General features: G+C 41.6%; 2 protein-coding genes across 4 annotated transcripts in view; one reads left to right on the top strand and one right to left on the bottom strand.

Moving 5' to 3' along the window:
• The window catches only part of PKP4 (plakophilin 4), a 102,061-nt gene extending 93,826 nt beyond the window's left edge, over positions 1-8,235 (bottom strand). The window contains exon 1 of the mRNA XM_049813365.1: positions 8,103-8,235. The gene's annotated coding sequence lies outside the window, so the exon portion shown is untranslated. The remainder of the gene's footprint in view (positions 1-8,102) is intronic.
• Positions 8,236-8,430: 195 nt separating this feature from the next.
• Positions 8,431-25,764, top strand: part of CCDC148 (coiled-coil domain containing 148) — an 85,510-nt gene continuing 68,176 nt past the window's right edge. For all 3 annotated transcript variants that reach the window (XR_007507572.1, XM_049813397.1, XM_049813411.1), the window contains exon 1: positions 8,431-8,635. The gene's annotated coding sequence lies outside the window, so the exon portion shown is untranslated. The remainder of the gene's footprint in view (positions 8,636-25,764) is intronic.

Genomic DNA, 25,764 nt, shown 5'->3' with positions numbered 1-25,764 from the left:
AAAACCCCTAGTCATTATGAATACCAATAAGTATATTAAGTTTAATAAAAAGTGTTATGTTCCTACACTGTGCAAGTAAATTTTCAGACTTTATTACTGCAGCAGCAACTGATTGAAGGACAGTGGTCCTCCTGCTCCTTTCTAAGCGCTCGGTATTGGCCAAAATAAAACTCAGCAGCTCATCAGCCAAATCTAATTCCTGTATTCATTCTGCCTAGCTAATTCAATGTATGTTGAGTTATTGACTACCTTTGGGGTGGGGTTTTTTGTTGTTTGGTTCGGGGTTGGGGTTTTTTATATTTATTTTTTATATCAGTGTCAGTACATGACCTGGTGAATTTTTTTGTCTTGCTTAAAAATAACCTCTGTGTTCCACAACAGTATTAAAAAACTCTCTCAGGGCTGGAAGACTGATTACATCAGCCTGAACAACAAAGCATCCCACAACAGGCAGTGTTCTCTACCAGAACTTCCTCAAAAAATTTCAAGTCTTTGAACCACAGTAAGTTTTGTGTCAGTCTTTCTGTTCTGTAGAGAATTCTAAACAATGATTCTTAAAAGTATCTTCTGGAAAAGAATGTATTTAATTGCAGTGAAATCTCACAAATCTTAGCGTATGCTGTTGCTGTGATTTATGCTAAGAAACAATGGCAAGACTAAGAAAACTTAGTAATTTTCTTTCTTTAGTGGATAGCCCAACTAGCACGGAGCAAAGAGACACATCTCAGATCTATGAGTCAATCTGAAATTTCTGGGTTCAGTATTTTTTCATCTCGTTTGAAATATAAACAGGCTCCCAGAAACAAGTGATGTATTGTATCAATCATTTCACATGCCAATATTTTCTATTTCAGCTAAAATATAGCACTGGTTATTTTCATTACGTTAGTTATGAGGACAAAGCTTGATATCAAGGATACTAGAGCAGCAACAGATGGCAAATTCTGCTAGCGTATGTTCGATTAAGGCTATATCAAATAATATAGACCAACAACTCAGCATCATTACTGGATGAAGGTATGTATTATAACAAGTCACGTTCTTCCTATCTTCTCCTCCACTTGTTTCATCTATCTGCTTAAGTTTTGCCTTTTTGTTTGTAAGCTCTATGGAGCACGGATTTCCCTCTACTTCATAGAAGGGCACATCAATTTGGAGTTTAGGCACTACTACAGTACAAATGAAATCTCCTTTCGTGATACGCTATCATTTTGATACTGTTGTCTTATTTCTTAATAACAAAACCTTGCAATTTTGTTTTTCAATAAAAACAAGATAAAAATATTAACTCTTCTTAAGATCCGTCTCCCTGTGTATCTTTAGATACCATGCAAGACTTGAGTAGGAATCTGCAAAAGACAATTGGTGAACAGTACCACACAAACAAATCTGTACACAGAATTTCTCCAATTAACACTCCAGCACTTCACTTGTTCAGAACCCCTTGAAATCAGTTGCATTACATACACCATCTAGGTTTTATTTTTGTGAAAGATATGAAACACTTCATTTTTAAGCATGTTACAATGACATAGAAGTTAAGGGGTTATCACTTGTCTGAAATTGTTTCAGAGATCAGTGATTTTTTTTAAATTATTTTTTTTTAAGACAGAAATTACTACAAAACCTGCCACTACAAAATAAAAGAGTTAATTTTAAGTGGACATATTGTACTAAATTTCAGCATATTAGGTAACATATATCAGTACCAGCATTGTATGCACAAATCTATCCAGGAAGAAATATCTGGGAATTTGTATCCTGTGTTCACACTGTATCAGCAACCAAAAGTTTCCAAAGGATATCTCAAAGAAAGCAGGGAGTCTGCTGGCTGACCCAGCTACATACGCACTATGTCCCAACCCACGAGCAAGTTTCCGTAAATTGTACTCCACGTGAACAGGCTAATGGGAATGACTACCAGTTTACTATTTTCCACCAATCGGATTCACCTGCATAACAACAAATATGAGAAAACTCAACTCGCATGTTCTACAGTAAACAGAAAATTCTGCCAATACAAGATGACAAAGAACATGTTTTTGGAATTGAAGAGATCTCCTTTAGGAGTGCTAAGGATGCATTGCCTGCCACCACCTTTCTGGGCAGGAAGACGACAGAAATCCTCAACAAACTGGAAAGTCTCCTGTTCACATTAAATTTCTAGCAGAGACGGTGTTAAGTAAAATCATTTCAAGCAAATTAAGATATAGATTAGATACTTTCTATTTGGACACGTGTAATGCAAATGCTTTTGAGTACATTTACAAGAAAATGTTAACTGTATGGCACAGGTGATAGCCTAAGGCTTTCCACACCACATGAGGTTTTGTTAAGAAGGTGAAGAGAGGAAAAGTTTTTGGCACCCACACAAACAAACAGAAATCCAGAATTTTTCTAACACTTCTTCCCTGTTCCCTTACAGCTGAACCTCATTTGAGAAAAGGCAACATCTGGCACCACACACTCCAGCTCCTCCTTTTGGTCACTGGCTCCCCAGATCTCTGCTACTTCTTACCCTGCCTGGCACTAGAAAAATTGCTCCCACCTTCTTGCCTTCAGCCCCTTCATCTCCTTCCAGGACATTCTTCTCCCTCTTGCTCCTACTGCCCCTGGAGACAGCTCCAGCTAAGCTAAGGACATTTACTGGACCAAACCAATGCTGTGCAGAGCCGCTCTTGCTGCATTTTGTCCTGCTGCCAGCTAGCACAAGTACTCTCTGGACAAGCGAATCCCACCAGAGCCTTCCCACTTAAAGCTCCGAGATATACCTCACTCATAAGGGAACAGGGACCCGGCGCTCTAAACTCCTATTTAGGAATTCAACTAACAATAAAGGCTAGCTAATTATACAACCTACGCAGTATCTATGAACCATCTGCTCTGCAGATCCAATACCTAAAGGGTAATTTTATTCACTGGCCACAATTACCACCCCACAGTTGTATAAACGGTAAATACATTAAAAATCCCCCCATTGAGCTGTGATGCAGAAAGCAAGTTTCAGCTCGTACATCTTCAAAGGATTTACAACAGATTCCTCTTTTCTCTTTAATAATGAATTAATCGCAATACCAATCAGATTGTCTATAAAGTTGATTTAAGGTTCACAAAACCCCACTACATTTCAGTTGGAACACTTAGATCACAAGTCTTTTATAAGCAGAAGGCCCCACTACGTGGGGGTGGGGGGGAAGAAGTCTTAATTTTAATTATTCCTTGAAGAATGGATCAATCACTCTCAAATAAAGTAATAACTCACAGTTTTATTTTCTCCACTAAAATAAAGGTGCAGTTAAAATGATTTTTAAAAGCCATTGAACAGGAAGTTGAGTGGTCGTCAATTTCCAATGCTAGGTAAGAACTTTGTAAAATGCTATGCAGGTTAAAAAAAGGCGGGGGGGGGAGATATCAGAGATGGCCATGGAGACATTTTGGAGAAAACCAGTAATTTCTTTTCCTTTGTAACCACAATATCTTAAGATTGCAATAACAGGACGAAAACACATGTGTATTAAAATTATGCCTAACTTTTTTTTTTAACATTTCTGTTAAAAAGGCACCCTGTTTAAAAATACTGAAAGACTAAGAACGGATTTTCCCCAACTTTACCCAAAGTGATGTTGTCTCCGTTTGCCTGTAAGAGTGGGACGCAACGAAAAGGACTAGAAAGTTAAAGATAGCCACAGAAATTCTCCACGGATCACTTCAACCAAAGCTTCTGCCTTCGCCGTTCACCGCTGACTCAAGGGGAGGAAAGGCAAGGCAAGGCAAGGCAGGCAGCAAACTGGCCGAGCTGGTTCATAGAGTCCTGCTCTCCCAGCCCAGTGCGAGACACTGCTCTTGAGGAAGGGAGGGAGGGCTGACTCAAGAAGCCGATCCCGAAAGGAGGACAAGCCTGCGCCAGAGTCACCTCCCTGACCCAGTGACACATGCCTGCTCCCCGACTGGAAAGGCACGTCCTCCTGCCTCTTAGTGGCTCGGAGAGCAATTAAACCTCTGCAGGATACCATTCGAAGAGCCTCCTCCTTAAGCCTTTCCTTTTAATGAGAGTGCTGGGGATTTCATAATTAAAAAAAAAAAAAAATTAATCTACTGTGAAACTGAAGGAGTCCTTCCTTCTTCCTGAAAGGCATGTGTCTCTCCTCCGCCTTGGAAGAAAAGGAGCGAGGTACTAAGGGCAGAGAGGGAAAGAGGCAGCAAGAGGGAAAGGAGCAAAGGTCTGAACGCTGGTGCCAGCTGCAGAGATTTTAACTGACAAGAAGCTGCGGTTTTCTTCTGTGCAAGCAAGAGCTTTGGGAAGGTCACCAGAGGCAGTTTTCAGCTGTCCTCATCCACCTCCTCCCTCCCTCTGCAAACCTCCCCCGAGCAGGAGGAATGAGTATTCGGTTTGAGTAAAAAGAACATGAAAAGTTGTCCAATGAACTAGGACGTATCACAGGCCTTTGGAAAAGCAGCTGAGAATCGGAAAAGCTACCAAGCACACCCAGAGAAGCGCTTAGTGCTGGCAGTCCCTTCAGCTCCATTTGCAAATTCGTTAGGCACAGTTCTGCTGCAGGAACCAAGAGCAGTTTTACAGCGAGAAGGGGCTGTTTCCACAGGCTTTGGTTCTGTGCTCAGCTGTTATGTATTTGCTCTCCATCTCGACCAGTATTTGAACTGCCTTATTGTCAGCAATATTTGCAAACAAGCTACGAACAGTAGCAAGCAATATTTACAAGCCATGCCCAAAACTCCAGTTTCAGGTCTGGCTTTCTATTTACTTGCACATAAAGCTATGCTAGCTCAATTCTCTTTTTTTTTTTTTTTTTTCCCCTCCCTAATTAATAAAGTTTGAACCAGTTCAATTTACCGTTGAAGTGACAGTACATGCCATATTCATCATGATTTGCTGCCTTATTTTCACTAGAGGAACCCCACCCCCCACAAACCCAACAAAAAACTCTGAAAATTCCAGAATTTTGAACCGTGCTAACAGGAGTTACTCAGGAGATGCATAGGCGGTTTTTATATGAGATGGCAAAACACGTACTTTCTGCAGCAACTCGTTACAAGTTGTCTCCCACCAAACCTTGGCAAAGGAAGTTACTGTTCCGAAGTCCTTAGTTCGGCAGCCTCTCGCCCAGCGTTTCTGCACACCAGCAGCACACGGATGCCAGGCTGAGCCCTCAAGGAAAGGCAGGCACAGACTGGCTACCTGGCACAACAGGGTCCCAGGTCACCATCAGGGTTTCCCTGCCACGACAGCCAACTAAAACCCAATTATTCTTGATTACACTTACAACAACTTCATTGAGCTCACTGAGATCCCTGAACTAGTCAGTGCTTTCTTGCAAAAAATAAATAATCAGATAAATGCTTGCAGAACTTGCTCATTTTCAGCATCACAATTAGGAAAGAAACCCCACCAAAATTAAGACGATACTCAGAGTCCCACCTTTTGGAATTGCGTTAGCCTTTCATCTGTTAGAAATGTATTTAAATAATCTACATAAAGTGAAGCAGAAGTACATAAAGTTCTTATTTATGTTTCCTGTTTTGTAAATATGCAGAGTGTTTCTTCCACTGAGGCTTCTCTCACAATGCATGCAGATTTCCTACACCAAACACCTGACACAGCTTACTAATTAAGATTACTATTACTTTTACATAGCACATGCTATCATTCAATACAAAAAAATACCCCAAAATGCATTATAGATGCTATTTTGATGGTACACGAAGCTGCCATAAAAAAGGTAACGTATCATATCGCTTTCCTTGTTTACATTGTCTGACTGAATTCATCTGTTCATTATAAAAGGATCCTGCATTACTATTTAAAAAGAGCAAACACCAAAAGGTGTGTTACATTGTCAACATTTGAAGAAAAATCAGAACAAATTCTCCCCTCATAAAAGACTACTCTCTCACAAAACTTGCTCCAACTGTGTTTTATAGCAGAACTTCTATTATTATTACTGCTATGTATCCTTAACATCCTAACAAGATGAAAGGAAAAAAGATCGTTTTTTTCTGAAAAAGGCCCATCAGCTTTTCTACCTTAATTAAAAATATTAATAGCAACGTATTTCAGTAGCCAGATAGCACTTTACAAGCAATTTAAACAAAAGGAGAAAGTTATTGCAATCTGTTTTTTCACAGACAGGTTACATTCATTTGCATGTAATACTGTAATATTTAACTGAGATGCTACAGCATGTCAGTGCCAGCAATAAGCTTTTGCCCCGAAAAACAGACTCCTCCCATTTTAAATGGGACGGACAAGACTAAATTAGCATATCTCCATGGACTAATCAAGTACATTTAGTAGGTTCCCATATTTTTATCTCAGTGAACGTATTATTTGGCATTTACCTCAAAAATACAGTTATTTAGTCAAAGGGGAAAATGTTGTCAACCTTGTCTTCTCCTAATCTCTAAACTCCCAAGTTATCAAAAAATGAGAAAGCTGAAAAAACTGAAAAGCTAGTTAATGCAACATTAGCACTGCATGTCCAACCACACCTTTTCCTTCAAACAGTCAAGTCTTGAAGCAATGACTAATGTAAAACTAACACAGAGCAGAAGGTTATTTAAAAAAAAAAAAAAAAAAAAAAAAGAGTACAAAGGTCTGCGGGCCAAACACAAGCACTTCAGAAACACGCAGTTGTTCTTTGGTGAGATATTGATGCACTCTGAGGCATTAGCTGGGAGGGAAAAAGGACCAGAGAGGGTTCAATTCTGAAGCTGTTTTTTTCTGTGGCATTTGGCATTTCTACCTTCCACACAAATTACAATCACATAAATACAGTATTTTGCTGAAACAGCCCAGGTTCAGCGTCAGGACCAATTTTATTCTTCGGAGGCTTGGTTTCCCAGCTGTCCTAGCCTTAGGCACAGTACCTGCATTCAGTAATTTGTATCCACAGATACGCTGACACTTCCCAGACCACCGCAGAGTGCCGTAGGTACGGGCAAGCCCGCTTCATCTCCACCGGCAAAACCCACCAGCTCGCAAACGTCCACGTGTGCCACAGCCCGCACCTAGATGGGCTCGCACGGTGCATGCGCCGCTTCTCTCCTCCTTCTCTTCATGTTTTCGATCAGAGACGGGGGGAAACACCAGCAAAAAGTTACTGCCTCCAACAGCCCTGCTGCTCCCGCTGCGCGGGCGGGGGACCCCCTGCCAGCTCCCCGCTACCAGCCAACGGCACCGACCCGAACGTCAGCGGTCGCGCAGAGGTTAACCGAAAAATTCGCACGTTTGCATCGCGTTCGGGGAGCACAGCCGCGGCAGCCTGCCCCACGGCCGGGGACAAGAGGCAGCCCGCCAGCGAAACACCGTCCGTGTGGCAAAGCACGCTGCCCGCCGCGGCCGGCCAGCCGGCGCCGGGCCGCTCCGGCGCGGTCCCCCGCGGGGCGCTGCCCCTGCCCGGCCCGGAGCACCGGCCCGGCCCCGGCCCCGGCCCGGCGACACCCGCGATTCCCCAAAGTTTCGGCCGTGCCCCCGCCCGCCCGCCCTGGCGGCGGCACCGCCCCGCGCCCCCGGCTCCGTAGCGCTGCGGCCCCGGTACGGCGCTCCGCCGGGGCGGCCCTGCCCGCTGCGGCTCCCGGCTCCCGCCCGGCGCCCTTCGGCGCGGCCACCGGCCGCGCATCCGCCGCGGGCTCGCCCGGGAGGAAGACGGCCGCGCCGGGCTGATGGGCGGCGGGCCGCGGCCGCGACTCCCCCCTCGCTGCGCGCTCCGCGGCCCGGCCCGAGCGCACCTGCCCCCGCCGCGCACCGCCCGCCCGCGGGCTCCCGCGCTCCGCCGCCCGGCGCGGAGCCCGGGGTAGGACCCGGGCGGCGGCACCTCCGCCCGCAGGGCCCGCGCGGCCAGGCAGCGGGCGGCAGCGCGGGCGCGGAGGGCACGCCAGGCTCCGCCCGCGCGGAAGGTGCGCGGCGCAGGCGGGCAGCGGAGCCGCGGGCCCGGCAGCGGGGCCACCCGTAGACGGCGGCGGCTCCTCGGCCCCGCTGCCCCGGGCCCCCCGGCGGGCTACCGCCGCCGCGCCTCCCGCCCCGCTCGCTCGCTCGCTCGCCCCCGTCCGGCCCGCGGCCTATCCCCCAGCCCTGGCCCACTCACCGCGCGGAGGGAGGCGGAGGCGGAGGCGGCGGCGGCGGGGCGGCGCGGCCGGCCCCGCTCAGCGCGCCGGCGGGCCGCGGCGGGCCCTAGCCTGGGGTCTCCATGGTGGCGGTGGTGGCGCCGGCGCCGCCGAGCCCCGCCGCCCGCTCCGCCTGGCCTCAGCTCCGCCCCGCCCGCGACGTCAGCGCAGCGCCCTGCCCTGCGCCCGCGCCCATTGGCCGAGCGCGGTACAGGGCGGCGCTCCATTGGCTGCTGCCTCGCGTTAAACCCGCCAACGGCGGCGCGACTTGAGGTTGCCATGGTTACCGATGCTGTGAGGCGGCGGAGTGGAAGGCACCGCCGTCCCCTCAGCGCGGTGGGCGCGGACGGGCCGGGACGCCGCCGCTGACCAGCAGTAGCAGCAGCAGCGCCGGGCGTGGGGACGCGGCGGCCCCGCACCCTGGGCGGCCGCAGGCGGGAGCGCCCGCTGGGCGGTGCCGCTGGGGCGGGAGGCTCCTCCGCCGCCACCGGGGAAGCCCGCCGGCCTCCTCGCGGTGAGTGTCCGTGCGCGGCGCGGGAGCGGGCGGGGCGCAGGTGGCTGGAGCAACCGGTTGCAAAATGGCCGCTGCGGCGGTGCCCGCGCGTGCCGCCGAGGCGGCCGCCGGCCGCGGTTGCCGGTCCCCTTCCCGGTCCCCTCGCCGCCGGCCGGGCTCTCCTGGAGAGGCTGGCCGCCGCGGGTGGCCGCCTCCCGCCCCGCCGAAGGTGGCCTTGGAAGTCCTCGGGGATGGTGTTGCCGCCGCAGGAGCGGTAGCGGGAGTTGACTTAAGTTGGGGCTCTCCGGCGGTTGCCGGCGGGCCGTGGGGAACCAGAAGCGGGAGACTGGCAGTACTGGCAATGAAGGTCGCCCTGCGGGACGTACGGCCCTTAACTCTGCTCGGACCTTGACGGATGAAGTCAAGGCGTTTGTGAAACTGGAGAAATACTTTCTAGAGTGTCTTAAAGTCTCACCGTTTTGAAGCTTCTAGTACTGGCCTAACTCTATTCATGCTGTAGAGAGTTACAGATGGAGAAAAGAAAAGCCAATATACCTGAAGATGGTGTAAAACACTTTAAAAATAGGTTTGGGGTGAGAGGGTATGTGTGTTAAATGCTGGGTCTTTGTTTTGAGTTAAGGGACCCTTCTGAGCACAAAACCTCCCTATTTCTCAGGGTCTTCTGACCGATATCGTTTCCTCTCCTGCCAGCCTACTGCTGTTACAGTTGCAATAGGACACTTGCCACTTCTTTCACTAGTATGATGATGACGCTGTAAACTGCTAAAAGAAGCCAAGACCAAATTGCCACTTGAATCTTCTCAGAAGTACATGTATTCTTGTTTCACTCTTTTATGCTTTTGCCTTTTATCTTTTCCTGATGCTTGTCTAGCGCACCAGGAAAGCTCCAGATATTTTCCTGTAGGCAAACTTGTATATGGGGTGTAATTCCATGAGCAGCTCTTACTGTCTTAAGAGGTTGTCTGATTCAACCCCCTCCCCTGTTGCATTGATGCAGACTGTGTAGCAATCCTGCTGAAAAATAACTGTGAAAATGGTACCTGCATTTTTACTGGTGTCTTTTTTTCATCTAGTTTACTGTGCACTGGAATGCACTATATTTTTATCTTGGCATAAGGACGCGTGACAACTCTGATGTGGTTTAATCAGTGCTGACACTACGAGTTGCACTATGTCCTTACCCTCTGTTCAGAAAGGAACTGCAGGTAAAAAGTAGGGGCTAGCTGAACATGGAGAGTCACCTATAAACTTAGAAATCACATAGTCTCTTCTCTTAATTTCCCACTTGGAATGTAATCTGCTACACTGGAAACTATGTAGGCTATTGGTATAATTTTTAATGTCTGTAGTATTTGTTGCTATTTGTATGGATTAATACAGTAGGAACTCCTACAGTACAGTCATAAGCGAAATGGAGAACAGTTGGCATATGTAAACAGGGGTCTTGATTCCTCACTGCCCTGAAAATCTCAGGATTCATACTATGTTAGGTGGATATAAAATGTTACCAGACCAGCATGGTGGCCTGCTGCTAGAAAATCGGAAACAGGACTCCAGAGGAGGAACAGCAGAAACTTAGTAAAACAAAGAGTAACAAGGGTGAAATAAGAGAAGCAGGGGAAGGGTCAAATGAGAGTGGAGAGCAAGAGAAAAGGAAAAATAAAATGTAAAATCAGAATAAGTAGATCAAGAATAAAGGGAGGAGAAAGCACGGAACCTGTGAGAGCAATGACTTTCATTAGTTGCAAGGTTGCTTCTACCAAAGGTGTACTGGATTAATTAAATGAACTTCAAATCAGTCTCAACTGGTTTTAACCTGTAATTTGGATATTGTTATATTGGCTTAGCTTCCAGAGCTTTTAGAAAATAAAGAAGCTTACTTGCCTCCCCTGGTAAATTGAACTATTTCTGAATGTTACTGTTGTGACTGTGGAAGGCACAGTCTACTGGCAGGATGTGAAAGGTGGCATAATGCCATCTCCAGGCCTTCCAGACTCTGGGTGGCTCCAGGTGGCTGGCTGTAACCCTCAGCATTATTAGGAACAGGCTGTTCCAAGTGCCCTGTTATCCCTGCAGAGCCATGCGTTGCAAGGTCTCTCTGTATTTAGAGTTTGCCACTGGGGCAAGATGGGAAAGGGTAAGAAGTAATGGCACAAAGGAGAAAGTAATCTTGAGCCAGTTTGTTTTGGCACAATGGAAGTATAAAGAATTAAAAATAATATTTTTTTGAGGTCCTGTCAGATTTGCAAATGTATTGAGTGACTATCAGTGAAGGAAAGCTGTTTCATTCTATCTGGTATTAGTCATACAGCTGTAGCTTTTTTTATTTGTTTTGGCACCCAGAGCAGCCAATACATTATCTAATTTGACTGCTGCGTATCACAGGCCATCAATTCTCACCCAATTTATCACTGTACTGAGCCCAATAGGGACAAAATATGTTATGGAAAGGCACCCCATTTTAACTTTCCAATACAAAGAGCTGCATGGTATACTGATTCTTTTGATTTCTTATTCCATCAGTTGATAGTAGCCTTTGTCAAATACATGTTTAAACTCTTATATCAATTTTAGGATCAGCAACAAACAAGTACTGTTTCTTTTTATTCACCTCCCTTAGGATGTGACTTGAAACTCAGATGATCTTTCTTTTTCATTCTCAGCGTCATTTGGAAACCACTGATTCCATTATGTTTGCAAATCTTACAAAAAAAAATAAATCTAATGGCATGTTTTCCTTCTGAACCTTCCTGGTTTCTTATGAGCCTTGAATCGGATCTCTTAAAATGATTGTGCTCGTTTTCTAGCTTTTTAGACGAGCAATTTAGTTAACGGGTATTTGCTGGTTGTTTTGCTGCTGTTGTGCTCCTTCAGTATTTCAAGTCATTAATATGTTTTTCTGCTTCATTTAATCTATTCTGAAATTAATCCAAATTGGAGTCTTTTTTATATATATATATGTATTCCACAGATGTTCACAGTCATTGCAGAACACTGGCGTGCCTATCTTTAATTTAGTGATTATTTCTCTATTTGCAAGATTACCTCATCAGGTTTTCTCATTTGGTGTAAGCATGCAGGCACTGTGGCTAGAAAGTGGGAATTGTCAGCACGGAACGCTTGGTCCTTGCAAATGCGTGATTATGAAGATAAATATCAGTCACAAAACTAGTGTTGCCTTTGTTTCTCTTTTTTTTTTTTCCTGGAAACTATTTAGTGCTACCTGTTTTATCTGTAATCTCTTACAGGTACTGAAATTACAAAGGTTTGGAAAAAAAATAACTGGAGAAGAGAGTGATGCTCATGGCAGGCTAACTGAACAAATGAGCAGCTGTTTAGTGTTCACAGGGGAAATTATTTAGATGCGTGGGGTTTTTTTCCCCTCATTAAAACCTACAATTTGATTTCAAAAGTTACTGCAAGCCATTGTGTTGATGTCACAGCAACTCAGTCAATCATAATACAATTGACTTTGGGTAATTTGGAAACTGTAATTTCATTTGGTTTAAAAAGCAGTAAATGTTCTGGGTTTTTTGTTGTTGTTGTTGAACTGGGGAGATGTGGCACCTAGTAGAAGGTGTATTTTTGAAGTAGTAGTGGACTGACATTTTGCTGGTTTAGCAAGGGTTTTTACAGAAATTTTAAGTTTCAAATGGCAGCATTCAAAATTACTGTTCTATCATGGGTATAGATTTCTCTCTTCCTGTGGAAGAACAAAATATCAAGGAAAACTGTTTGGATACTGCCAAGCTGTTTGCACTTTCATAACTTTTTTTTTCTTCCATGGCTTTGAAGCATCAGGTATGAATATTTGATTCTAGATCCCTCAAAGTGCTCTGCACAGCCACCGAGTTTCTGATTACACAGCCACTTTAATCTGGCTCAAGCCCAGCTGCAACAGAATGGGACAATGCAACCCTGTCATGATATCTCTCCAGCTTTCCTTGTGCCAGCAAACGTGATCGTGCAACTGTGCAGTGGTCTAGATTACAAAATTGATCCAGTTTCCCCAGAAACCTCCACACAACATATGCTCTTATTTTTTTAGTTGGATCAATTTCCTGGTCTAGCTCACTGTTCCTGCCTCTAATGCCTTCAGTAAGATATTTGCAAGTAGTTGCATACAGAGGGAATGGGGGACCTCCTCTTTTGGCAGCAATGTGAAGTGTTTTGCCCTGGGTACCTGTTTCAGCAAAATGGAGGCTTGAGGAAGAACAGCTTGCTGGACCACAGTATAAGCTCAGTTGCTGAGTTGATTCAGGTTTAAGAAAAGTAACCTTTTCTTGGCAAAACAAAAGAATCCTGTACCAATATATTGATTCAGCTTATAGTGGCACCATGAGTGGTTTTGTTAATATTTTGTTTGGGGGTAGCATACTGCAGTGGGAAGGTAGGAAGAAGTGCCCTGTGAAGGGAAGTCCTTTAGTAAGCTTTGCTGCTGAAGCCAGCTAATTGTGAAACCAGGCTTCATCACACATGTGCACTGTAAGTCAGGGTTGCTCTTGGCTGTTAATGCATCTAACAAAACTGGGCAGCTCGGCAGCAGCCAAAAGGATGATTTGGTGAGAGAATGTGAGGAAAAGCTGAGTGGGAGGTTCAATAAAGAAAAGGTGATTAGCAGTCACTCTGTTCTGTGGGGTTTGAAGTCCTAATTTTTGTAGAAACTAATAACCTTAAAAAAACCCCAACAAACCAAAGCACGAAACAAACTGTCCTTCAGCCTCACAAACAAGCCAAAAAAACCCCAAACAACCCAGCTCTAGAGAATGTAGGTACTTATATCTCCTCAAGGGCAGGTGAAGGCCTGCTAAAATTCTTTGCAGTTTCTACAGACTGCTGCAGTTCTCAAGCTGAACAAAATATTACCCATCTTCTTACTAGGCCATATTTGAGACCTGGAAAAAATGTTGAGAAATTTACCAAATTGTAATCTTTCTTATCAGACTAAGGATACAGAATTTAAAACTGCAATCTAGAGATCCTTATGAATAAGGGGGCAACAAAGAAAATGTATATGCAAAAAGAAGATTGATTCTTATTTATGGACTGTACATTTCAAAGGGTTGTAAAGGAGAGGCTTCAGACAAGCATGCTTTGTTTTTTTGTAGTAGGTTATCAGGCAACATAACACAGTGATTTAAAGTGAAGGTGTGCCAAATTATTCCCTGCACATAACTCTGCAAATTTGGCCTAGCGGAACTGGCAAAAGGTGTACAAAATGATACTGATGCTCCTGACAAAAAAACCTGCAGTGCCTTCTAAATCATATGAATTATCTATCCCTCTTGCTTTCTATCTCACAGGCTGCAGACAAATGTTCTTCTTTGACTCCAGCTATGCTACTGTCAGACAAAAATCAGCTAGGCTAGCTTAAGTTACGGTGATACAGAGTCTTTGGTGTCAGCACTAACTCACAATGTCCTGCTTCCTCAAGTTCCTCTTTCCCCCCACCAATGACTATTAGACCTGTTTGTGTGTCTTCACCTTAAGCTCAGTTTGTGAAGCAGTCTGTTAAACTGTGAAAGGACTGATGCAGAATTTCTTTTCAGTATAAACATAAATGTGCAAATCACTGCAACTGAGAAAGCTGTAGCTTCTCATAGGGTGTAATGGGGAAAAGTATCCCGGTTAAGGAGAAATTGGACTTACTCAAACAGTGTAATATGTTCTGGAAGCACTGATAAAGAAAAACTGTACCCTCACACAGTATAAATGAAACCAGCTGACTTCTGCCTGAAGTTCATTAAGAAATGCTTACACAAATTGGTCTGTCAGCAGAGCTGTGGGGAGGAGGCCTCCAACAGTGGGTCAGTGAACATTTCCATACAGGTTTGCTTTCTTAAAGAAAAAAACATCAGTAACAAAGCTAGCATGAAAATGGGGTGGGTGGAAATGCTTTAATTTAAAATACTACGTGGAAGGCAAGAGCATGTGCAAAAGGTGAGGACAACTTAAAATCACCAGTTTCATTCTATAAAACAAAGAATTGGACTTCCATTTGCCTTCCTGCTTTGAGAAAATTTGGGCTTTGGCTAGTTAAAGAAAACTCTCATGACAGAAAGCTCTGTATTTCTAATTGTTCATTTTGCAGCGCTGGAAACAAAATCACATCAGTTGGTTTATCTGAAGAGCGATGTCATGGTGATTTAACAGCAGTAAACGAGATACTTTGTACAGAATTTTTAAGCCCAGTCTTCAGTAGGTAACTTTTTTTAGAGTGACTTGATGACTTCTGCATACTCTGAGCATCTTCATCTGTCTTCCGCTGAACTTCTGCTACTACTTAGTATTGATTATTTTGGTATCTGGTGGTTTAGTAGATGTGATGCCTCTTATAGGACACACTGTTCTGGTACAGCTCCTTTAAGGTCTATCTCCTTAACTATCCCTGCCTGTAAAATTACATTCTTATTCCATTGGCCCTGCATTATTACACATGGAATCCACCTTTGAAATTTCTGTGGTACGGTGCATATCCTACCTCTTGATAAGAAGTTATTGCAATTGAATTCTTGCCTACTGCATGGGCATAACTTGTTACCAGAAAAAAGGAGGTTGCTTATTTTGTGTAAGACCAGATTGCCTATGGTGTTACAACTTCACTGACGCTTGTTGCAACTAGGATTCTCTGTATGAGAAGACCAGTGCCTGTTTGGTTCAGCAAGGTTATAAGCAATCAAGCACTGTGTATTGAGGGGTAAAGAGATGTTTGTATCTCCCCTGCAAAGATGGCTTTTTGCAGAAACATGGTCAGTCCTTCAGGGCTTCTGGTGGCAGCAGGCTATCATTAATAGAGAGCACTTCAGTATCACCTTCCAAAGTGGGCCACCTGAGTGCCAGCCCTTTGGCTTGCATTGGTTTACTTTGCTGACTAGTCTGTTCCCAGGCTGTGAGCTCTGTAACCTCCTTAGTTTCTCCTGTCATTCAGTTCCTTTTAGTCTCCTGAATATCTGTTCTGAAGTATTTTCTGCTCTCACCCCAGTCCTTTCCTCCTTACTGTTCTTACACCTCTAACAACACATTTTCTTTTCTGACTAAGCCCTCCTTTTCTTCTATGAAAACTGTAATGAAAAGATGCTGCTTTTGTAAAACCTTAGAGCTTTTAGGTTATGATCAGAAAGTTATATGTTAGCTGATTATATTAGTCCTATGAAACCTTCCTTGCTGGTTACTTACACAGTTTTGGTGGGGGTTTTTTTGTGTTGGGTTTTGTGGTTTTTTTTAATGTATGCTAGTTCTCTTAGAAATACAATAATTTACTTCCTGTTGTACATTTGTATAGCATCAAGAATATTTAATACCGACCCAGATTTTACAAAATACTTTGGTGTGTTTAAGCTTACACATGCAGCTACGTGCTTTGTTGGATCCAGACTAGAATGGCTGTTATCTTGCGGAACAGAGTCCTCAAGATAAAGTCTAAGTGCATGGGAAGAATGGCACCAAAACTTTTATATGGGAATAAACAGGCAGATATTTTTTCTTACACAATTTGGAATGATCTGTATGGATAATATGACTTTGTTCTGAAATATATTTTAAATGGTGAAAATACTGTGGGTTTTAATTTCCATTCAGGTTCAATTTGAAGTGCTGTGCCTTGCACAGCTCTGCATGGCACTTGTTAGAGAAATAATGCATTTTCTTAAGTTACCAAGGTGATAGTTTTATTTATTTATTTTTTAACATGCAGTTAAATGTTCTAGTTTTATACAATCAAGAAGAATTAATTTGATTCATTTTAGCAGTTAGAAGGCATGTCAAATTTTGGACCAGGAGCATCATTTCATTGGTGCTGTTAAGCAAAGGAAGCCTAAAGAAGAAAATTACTTCTCTCGGTACTTTTCTGCACTGTTAGGTCTAGTCCTAGCGTTTGTGTGAATCAGATCTTTTTTTGGTTTAAAAAAAGAAAAAAGACTATATCGGTTCATATGGGTGGCTGAAATGCTTGGTTCCAAAACTGGTGGGCCTTAAGAGATAATGAAATTGCAATATTCTGTTCCACTAATATCAATCTCTTTATAGAGTCTCAAGATAGCGCTTTGGCTTTGTTTTTCATTAGTAGGAAAAAAAAAAAAAAGTTAAGGCAAAGCCCAGATAGTTTGTTATAATGTATGGAACGTTGATTCTGTGGCGGTTTTCTGTTACAGCATCTTTACTTCTGTTGTGCTAAATGAGTAATGTAGATTTAAGTGTTTCATCTGACGGGTGCGAGAGCAGCAGAGTGGCAAGTTGCTCACTGCAACATTACGAATATCCCGCTTTGCACATACGCTAGCGAATAAGCGGATATGCTTTACGAGTCAGACAGTTAAAGGTCAATTTAACTATACATTTTTTATTTCTTAGGTAATGGAGAAAATTGTAGGGTGCTGTAATGGATAACTCGGGCTCACATCTTCCAATTAATCTTTAAATGAATATGTTGAAGCATATTGCTTAATTTGTAACTTTTTGCTATACATGGAGGTAATACATAGGAAGCTAGATGGAACATTAATGAAAAAGTATATAATAAAACTCTGCAAATTTCTTGTGTTTGATTCCAGAAGTCTGTAAATGATGCCTCAGTTTTTTTGCCTTTAGCTCAGCAAAGCAGGATTTTGTTTAGGATTGCCCAGCCATGTGTCAGGAATTGCCCAGAAAGGTTGTGGATGCCCCCTCCCTGGCAGTGTTCAAGGCCAGGCTGGATGGGGCTTTGAGCAACCCGGTCTAGTGGAAGGTGTCCCTGCCCATGGCAGGGGGAGTGGAAGTAGATAATCCTTAAAGTCCCCTTCCAACCTAAACTGTTCTATGATAATTAACTACCGAAAGCATCAGAGCATTTTCTCATTTCATCCCCTCTTTCAGTTAAAGTTTGAAATTGCCAAGTGTGCTGTCTGCAGCTGGCTAACTTGGTGTGGGAGCATTTGGTTAGTGAAAAATGTATTGTGCTTGTTTTGTTCAAAACAACATAACAAATGCCGGCTGACTTGCTTGATTCAAGGCTGAGTGGTGGACATGGGTGACTTCATTTCCTACCCTTTTTATGTCAACTTGTCAACTTTTAAAAAATTTGCTTCCTTTCTTTTATTTATTTGTTGCAATTTTTTTCTATATTAAGTGGTTTTAAAGTTTATTTTATCTTGGATTTGCTACTTAGAGTATTAAAAGACTAGAGGGGGAATAGTAGCTCTCTTGTAGTGTACAGATGTTCAGAAAGCAGATGAGCTATTTCCCGCCACCCTTGCAGTGTGACAGGGTATTCCATGAAGCTGATTGTTTTAAGTGTTACTCAAATTGATCTTCCTACTTTGGATTAAGTTTTACTTAATGAGGAAGTAATGAGATTATCATAGACAAAAAGGACTGTGTCTCCTTTGGGAACGTACAATTTCTGATACTTGACTTTATTTCAAACAGATCCATAATTCTTTCTTTAGGGAATGCAAATTTAAATGATAATCAAACTGTGGGACTTCCCTAGCAACTGTTTTGACACTGAATGATAACAGTATTATAATGTGTATTTTCTTCCTGGGGAAAGGATTGACAGCTGCAAGATTAAAACCATCTGGTGGGTGCCATTTTCAGATAGGTAGTTCAACTAGAAGAGAATGGATATGATGAAAGAATAAAGCTGGTTATTTGTTTTTTGTTTTTATCCCGTGCTGTACAATGGAGTGATTCTCTGCCTCTGTTTCCCTAACAATAGTTAGGATCAGAGGGTTCAAACAACTGCATGTTAATATTCCTCTTCTTTGAATAGAAACATGCAATAGCTAAGCAATTAACATTTCCTTTAAACTTTAAAATCTAGGAAAAAACCTTTCACAAAATATTTAAGAAATCTCTGGATATTCAAAAGAGAGCATGAAAAATAAGGGGCTTCTATGTTTGGGGTTTTTTTCCTCAAGTTTGGATGTTTTGGGAAACATTGTCCTAATACGTAATCACAGTTCCCATTGATGTTGTATTCAAAGTTTTCAATGAAGTCAGTGGTTCACTTCTGGCTTTTAAGTGTATGCTCACTAGTAATTTACCTGAACTACTGACAGGATTATAACACCTGCTGTTGCAAAATTAAGCAACCTTCATTCGCACAAGATGTGAGTAGCTGTTAAACTGTCATTGATTATGCTGTTAAATTGTGTTTTGTGTAGAGTTGATACGGCTTCATATTATTGATTTTACATTTAATAATTTGACTGATTTAAAACATGCAAAAAAACTTTTGTTTTAAATAACATGTCCAGATCATTGAACACCATGCCTCCCCACCCAATAATTTTGCCCTTCTGTTGATTAACAGCAGTTTAGCTGAGAGGAAAAAATGACACTCATGACCCAAATCTGCAAAGATTTATGTATGCAAGTGACTTGTTGAATTGAGGTAGTGAAATCTACGCTCCTTTAAAGTTAATGGTTAAACTCATTGGGAGTACTCATGCTTGTGGAATTGGGACCTTAACTGGGCACGAATCATCACCAGTATCAACATGTGACAGGGAGTGATTGACAGACTGTAGGCTTTTCTTTCTCCAGAAATGCTGACTGACACTTGTAGAGTTTAATTTCTATTTAAATGAAAGGGAGTAGGATCTTGCCTTAATATTTGGTACTCCCATATTTAAGAATATACTTAAGTCGTATACCTCAGGCACAAGCAAGTGTTTACATTAAGAATGCATTGAAGTGTTTAGTTGAATTGGAGGCATAATCTTCTAAGAGATCGTATTTGTTATTAGCAAAAAGAGTTCTGAGTTGTAGTGAAATACTAAATTATCAACAGGAGGAGAAACAAAGGATTGGTAAACCTTGTGTTTTTTACTGTTACTAAAAAGATTTAGTCATGGCTGGTTGTAGACATAGCTGATTTAGCATTCTTGGGAACAGTTTTCTATGTACTAAAGGCTTCTGTCTGATGTCATGTTTCATCTTTTGTACTTTTTCTTCCTGAGATGCATCAAGACTTCCAACCTAGAGGCTGTATTGAAGTTTGAACAAAGCCTTGAAGGAGGCTATCTGAATTCAGGCTTAGATGAACTTTTATAGTATTGAAGAGGTTTTTAGATATATCAGCATTAAAGCAGAAATAAATTTAACTTGCAGTGCTTTCATCATTTTGACTGGTACATTTTCTAGTTACTGAAGATAAAATACAGGTTTATATAGATCTTGCCCTTTCTGAAACCATCTTAATGTTCATTTTCAGTGTTTTAGTGAAGTCATAATGTTGAATTTGTGATAACTGAAAAAAATGTCCGTTAAAAGGCTGAGATCAAATGCAGATGTATGATGTCATTGCAGAAGAGAGAAATGAGTAGGATGGAAGGGAATAAGCATTATTTAGGGCTACAAACACAGTAGCCCTAACATTACAGAAAATGGCAAGTTGGGTTTTACACCAGATCTGTTCCAGCAGATGTACTCTCCTGCTTTCTTTTCAAAGGAGATGAAGCTAATGTGAATATGTGAAGTTTTGTTAAAATGCTGACATTATATCAGAAACATGTCAGTAGAAAGAAGAGATATTAACAATTTGCCAAAGGGATAAATAAATAAATAAACCAGATGGGTAGCTGATAATCTTACTAGTATCCATAGTTATTTTTCAAAAAGGACAGCATTTCTCATGTTGGAAGGAGCTTGTCATTTAAAGCTGGCCAGATGGACCCAGATTAGCATGATGGTTCCCAAAATGTGTAATACAGGAGAATGGCTCTAACATGGCAGCTGGGCAGGGAACAGTAATAAAAGGTTTTTATAGAGAGAAGTGGGTATGATGGATCCAGTCATCTTAAAGCTTTCAAGTACTCCCAATTTTTCATCAGTAAGTTATTTTTGCTCTCATATAGGGTTAGATATCACCGTCTAGTATTCTCTTCCCGAGTTTATCAATAGAAGTAGTGCCAGGATGGTCAGAAACCAAAAAAAAGCAGGCAGGAAGAAAGCTGACTGTCTACAGCAGAGGGATATAATTTATTTTAAGCTTGTGAGAGACTAGATTGTTAGCTCTTTGTGCAGTTAGTTTTTCTAAAGACGGATGTTTCGTCCAGCCTTTACATTACTCGTAATTTTGAAATGTCTCTTCAGCCTTATTTGTTTCATTTAACCTAATAGAATCTTGACCCTACTAAAGGTTTGGTGTAATAATGAAACTGTCCAGTGGTATCCCCTTTCTCTTTATTTCCAGCTAAAGTTCCTGACCTGTTTTTCTTTTAATTTATTTCTAAGTCCCAAGCTGTTGTGCTTTGACCAAGTACAACAGAGATGGAACAGGTACTGTGAGCTGATGGTGAAGGCAGGAGAATAACGAGAAGCCAGCTTGGAAATCACACTGGGAATGAAAAGTACAGGTTTGTCTGTGCAAGACACTGCTCATTCTGTCGAAGTTGGATACGGATTGCTGATACTTATAAAAGATAGTTTGCATCCTCCTATTGTATTGTACAGCACGTAATACTAACTAGCAGAGCTCCCTAACGTGGCTTTTTTTCTTCTTCATTTAGAGCTTTCCTCCAAATCTGCTGAGTTGTCTAGTTCTTAGTTCTCCAGCTAAAATGTGCCTTTGCCCTCCCCCAGCTGCTTATGTCTCCAGGCTTGGACTCCATGGTGGTAGTATCTTCAGTCAAAAAGGCCATCCTGTTTATCATGGTATGGGTGGAGAGGGAAGCCCTTCTCCATTTGTGAGAAGTTAATCTGATTTTTGGGTTAGTTACAACCCCTGACCAGTCCTTGAATTCACACGGTGACAAGAGGTAGCTCCATGTCTAGTCGGTGCTCTCAGGTACTTGAACTGCTCTGTTTCAGCCTGTTCTTCTTGTTCTTGAGAACAAATCTGGGCTTAAACTTCATTGTATCTCAGGTATTTGGAGACAGGCTTGCACTCACCCATAGGCTTTGAAGCACCTTGCAGAGTGAATAAGAAGGCCTTAGCTTGTACTGCCTGTTAGCTTGGATTTAAGCTTACATCCATCAGTGATGTGGGAGCACAGACATCCTGGCCTGCTGTGCTTCACATATGCCAGCAGTGTTAGGGCAGACAATTGTCCAGGTGTTTTCCTGGAAGGTTGCAATGTTATATGACACAAAGCATTAACAGCTTTATAAGTACCACTTAGGATCAGCAAACAAAGAATGGCATGCCCTAGCTGCTTTGGATCAAAGCCTTGTAGGGCACTGTGGACAAAGTCAGTACCTCCTGATGCTGTTGTCCCAGGGAGCTTCTGGAGTTTTTCTGCTTTATAGTCTGACTGCATCGGGGCAGAGCCAAGAAAGAGAACCCAGACAGATATTTTTTTTGTGTGTGTGTGTTATTGGGTAAAGTGGTTTGGATTAAACACTCAAATGACATCTCATTTTGGTTTAGGATGTTTGGATGTGAGGTGTATGCACTATTCAAAAACCTTTGAAGTAGATTATCCCCTAATAAGTATGGATAAGACAACCATCCAATATGTAGGAATCCTTGTGATTCTAGTGCTTAGGATACCCTTCAGAAATGGCATTGGAAACCCAGATTTTCCTCCTTCATGCCTCTTTATCTCTAACCACTGGGACACAACGTTTTAAGGAGGAAAAAGTCCTTTTCCCTTTTGTGAATGTTACCCAAATTTCCTTGTGGCTGTATTCTGAAGAGTATTTTAAAAGTTTAAATGCTAACATGTCAATCTTCTTGAGTCTTTTCTTAATCTTTCTGGTCACAAATATTAAATAGATTGACCAAGTTCCTGGAGAGTGTTCAAGCTGCATTTTATGGATGTTAATAAACAAATTGCTAAAAAAACCCCACAGAAACAAACCTATTCCCAATGAAAATACACTATGAGTACTAGAGCAAAAGAAGTGAAGTTAGTCTTGTTCTAAGGAGTACTACTTATTGAATAATCATCCTTTAGAAAAGAAGTATGCAAATTAAAGTTATTCTGTTGTAATCTGTGAATGTGAAGACATTTTTAAGGCAGTGAACTCTTACTGAAACTGATATTTCTACTCTTTAAGTATTTTAGCTTCAAAAACACATAGTATATGGAAAAATCATTAGCTGTAACTCATTACTTCTGTTCAGGCAGCTGCAAACCTTTAAAAATTAATAATTTTCACAATGAAATTTAAAGTCTGGGTTATAAGCTGTAGTATTCATTTAATGCAAAATTTCAGTTGAAATTGACCAGGGGGCTTGCAGGGTAGAGGTTGAGGAAGCACCCCTAGAATTGGCCCACTGCTATCAATCAAACTGGTAGTCTTTGAACCTACAAATAATTCCATCTTTGTAAAATTGTCATTATGATGTAAATATACCAAGGCTCACCCTAAATTGATTTTATTTCCCCTTTTATTACAGACTCCACAACTAGGAGAAATACTAACAGATCTCAGAACTTAATGAATGCATTGACATAGTGGAAATTACTCTTTTAAGGTTATAAAATGCAAAAATTCCGATGGTCTCTTCAAGAGCAAAAGGATGAAGGCTCTTAAAAGCACCGCCAGATATATTGAGATGCAAAATCCAGTGGCTCTTGTTAAAAACTAAAACACCCCCTGAAATATTTGCATTACTTTCCATGGACTGGAGTAGAAATGCAAGAGGAAGTAGAAAAAAATTCTGCTACATATGATTTTCCATGGGTTATGCTTGTAAGAATGTAAAATTGAAGTAGGTTTTATGCTCTTTGAAATTGCTGAATCACAGTTCTTCCACTCGGCCCGGGGAGACTGAGATCAGCAGGGATTTCCTCAGATTACTGATGCAAACCCTATGCTCGAAGAATACTGCCTGACAGCAGTTTGCCCAAATCAATAGAAAGTATCTCTACTCTAAGACTGGTATGAATGAATATGGACTGTAAAACTGATGATGGAGGCTTAAATGCCTTCTAAGGATTAACCTTGTGAGAAGAGCAGTCAGAGAATCTTTTGAGGTAAATTGTATACTTTGTACCATGGTACTCAAAAATACCACTGATTTACCTTTCTAACTTAAGCATGAGCAAGTTGGGTGCCAAGAATTGCAAGTGCTAGCATGCAAAGCCAAGCCAGTTTTCATTGTTGCAAATCTCTCGTTTTGACTTAGCAAGGAAATTTCATGTCCTGCTCTTTAGTTAGGACCATCCCATGTTGTGTTTTCCTTTGTAGATATATTTTCCTCTCTTAATTTGAGAAATTCTGGCAACTTGGTCAAAGCTGCTGCTGTCACTGGGCTGTTACAAATCTAAAAAGTCAAAATGGTTCCACAAAGCGCGTGCAGACAATCTGCTTCAAGTCTAATGCAGATATATTTGTTTCTGTTTGCAGAATCTCAGAATGTGGTAGCCTTGCTGGTATCTCTAAGGAAAATTGACATTGCTGTGTAAATATTAACCATAGTACACAAAAACCCTCAAGAGAACTCCCTGTTGTTTAAAAATGATGCTGCTGATCTGTAAAGCTTGAGTGGCTCCACTGGAGAACAGCCATACTCGTTCAGAATGCTTGTGTTGGTTCTTCCCCCTTGTTTTCTTGGCCTGATATAAATATAGGTTAAATCTGATGGTATAAGAGGAGACTTGGTGCAGTTATTCTTCACTGTTACGTTGGTAAGAGTGTCAGTAAGGTTATAGAAATATCAAGCCACAGTTGAATATTCATGTCGTCCTGAATGAGACTAGGAATTGTGGTGACTTATGATCTTTGAGAAAGATATGTATGAAAGTCTCTTTTAGACTGGTTAATCAAAAGAGCTTTAAAATAAAGAATTCCAATATATTGTGATGTTTTCCCTTTTCTCTAAATTCAGGTATGTGGTTGATTTATTCTTCAAGGGAAGGGTAAAATTCAGCAAAGAAAAAAGAAATGCCTGGTTCTGTTTCTTTGATTCACATTAAAAGCCTTAAGAAGAAACAATTGAAAAGTAGTGCTAAACAAATATTTTGAGTTTTCTTACGGTTTTTTCTACTTTTTGAGCTTTTTAAGTTTTCCTCTTTAACTTTAATGACTATAAATTCAGTGGAAAATTATGTCATATAATTGTGCTGGAGTTTCTAGAAAGTGCTGAATATTATAGAATTCCCTGGGAAATCATACAAGTTTGCGGGTTTCACTTTTTTTTTTTAGATTCAGCCTCTGGCCCCTTTTTTAATTACAGAATTTCATGATGTGTCTACTTGCCCCTCCTGCCAACAAAAAGATTTTGGAGGCTGGAAATCTAAGGGAATTATGACATAAGTGATACTAAACTAAACCAAATTTACAGACTTGTAAACAACCTGAATAAAAGAATTTTCTTTAAATGCCTTTTTAAATTGATCAGCCTGTAGCTTAAAGATTTGTGTGTTGGTGATTGAGCATCTCTTGTTCCAGTTATATTTCCAGTAATTCTGCCAAGAAATAGAGAAAGACAAGCCCAAGCATAGTTGACCTTTCTAAGAAAAAGCAGAAAAATATGTTTTGTCTTTAGGGGGAAAAGAAGCAACATTTAAACTGTCTTTGTGCGTCTTGAAGAAATAAGTAAGGTAAATCCCATACTTTACTGTGTTATGTAAATCCCTACCTTAAGGCTTTACATATATAATTAACTTGATTTAAAAAAAAAAAAAACTATTCCAAATGAAGTGTATATGCATTTAGAAAATTATATGTAGATAAGTTGATATAAAGATAAAACATTACTGTGACAAATAGGCCAAAGTTGCTTCTGCTATAGGGAATTACCTCAATTGTCAGGATTATTTTGGCAGTGTTATATGGTTACAAGTTGAAACCAAATAATTCCTTTAAGCCAAGAAGAATGGAATCAACAGTGTGAATGTGCTAACCTTTTTCTTCCTTTCTTTTTCCCTTGACTTTTGAGGAGTGTGTAGACTTAGGGATAGAACTGTGAATTTATTTACAGGTGACTGTTAGATTGTAAATTACACATTAATCTTTCAAAAGGGGAATGAACTCCCTCGTGTATTGTCATATTTCTTACTCTCGTGTATCTTCAATTTCAGTCTCTGTGATCAGGTGTTGACATTCAATGTAGCTTCTGACCAATTGATATTGTCAATTACTTTCAGAACCAATTTGAAAAGGTCCCTTTATGGTTAATGAATGGTCACTCTTGGGTGAAGACAGATGACATTTAGACTTTGATATTTTTGGTTTAGTACAAGGGACAGTTTCAT

The sequence above is a fragment of the Accipiter gentilis genome, chromosome 1 (assembly GCF_929443795.1).
Source record: "Accipiter gentilis chromosome 1, bAccGen1.1, whole genome shotgun sequence".
NCBI lineage: Eukaryota > Metazoa > Chordata > Aves > Accipitriformes > Accipitridae > Astur > Astur gentilis.
The sequence above is the reverse complement of the archived record's forward strand: the minus strand, read 5'-3'. Positions and strand labels throughout refer to the sequence as shown.